We start from the raw sequence: 1,040 nt of genomic DNA, 5'->3' as shown, positions 1-1,040 counted from the left end.
GACATATCAAGGTCTTCTAGAAGAGCTTAATCAGAATACTCACACTCTAATTTGGGAAGCTGCTTTGCCTTGCTGTATAATACTGTGTTCTAAGAATGTTATGAAAGCATTATACACTTGAAAACTGTTTTTACAAGGATAGAGTGAGAATTAAGACCTTCCCCCAACTTTTGTCCATTGTCTAAGATTTAAATTTTTTCCTTTATCCTGATTTTAAAAATAAATCAACTTTATTGAGACATACTTTACATAAAACAAAATGCACACATTTTAAGTATGCAGATTGATCAGTTTTGGACAAATGTATAAACTTGTTTTACTACTACTGTGTTGTTGTTACTGCTGTTATTACTGTGTTGCTCCATCAAGATATAGAACATTTCCATCATTCTGAAAAATTCCATGATGCTCCTTTTTAGTCACTCATCCTCTAGCCAATCAATCTGTTCTGAAAAGAAAATTTTAAAAGCAAAGTTTTTTCTTTTCTCATCCGTTGCTTTACTCCAACACAATTATGTCTCCTTTTCTTTTTCTTTCATTCTCTTTTTTCTTCTTTTTCTTTTTTTTTTTTTTTTTGCGGTATGTGGGCCTCTCACTGTTGTGACCTCTCCCGTTGCGAAGCACAGGCTCCGGACGCGCAGGCTCAGCGGCCATGGTTCACGGGCCCAGCCGCTCCGCGGCATGTGGGACCTTCCCGGACCGAGGCACGAACCCGTGTCCCCTGCATTGGCAGGCGGACTCAACCACTGCGCCACCAGGGAAGCCCTTCTTTCATTCTTGTTGCTCTAGCAGCTTGGCATTTTGTTGAATTAAAGCACTGAGCTGATTATTGGCTCTACTAACTAAGGAGAGAGAAACATGCCTTATTATTTTTCTATTTTTTCTCAGTGACCTTTTCACTCTTCATCCTCTGAAATCTGCATCCATCCATCCCCCCCACCTATCCACCCACCTATCCATCCATCCATCCATCTATCCATCCATCCATCCACCCATTTGCCCACACATCCATCCATCTATCCATCCATTCATCCATCCAT

The sequence above is a fragment of the Mesoplodon bidens genome (genome assembly GCF_964165515.1).
Source record: "Mesoplodon bidens genome assembly, chromosome: 5".
NCBI lineage: Eukaryota > Metazoa > Chordata > Mammalia > Artiodactyla > Ziphiidae > Mesoplodon > Mesoplodon bidens.
The sequence above is the reverse complement of the archived record's forward strand: the minus strand, read 5'-3'. Positions refer to the sequence as shown.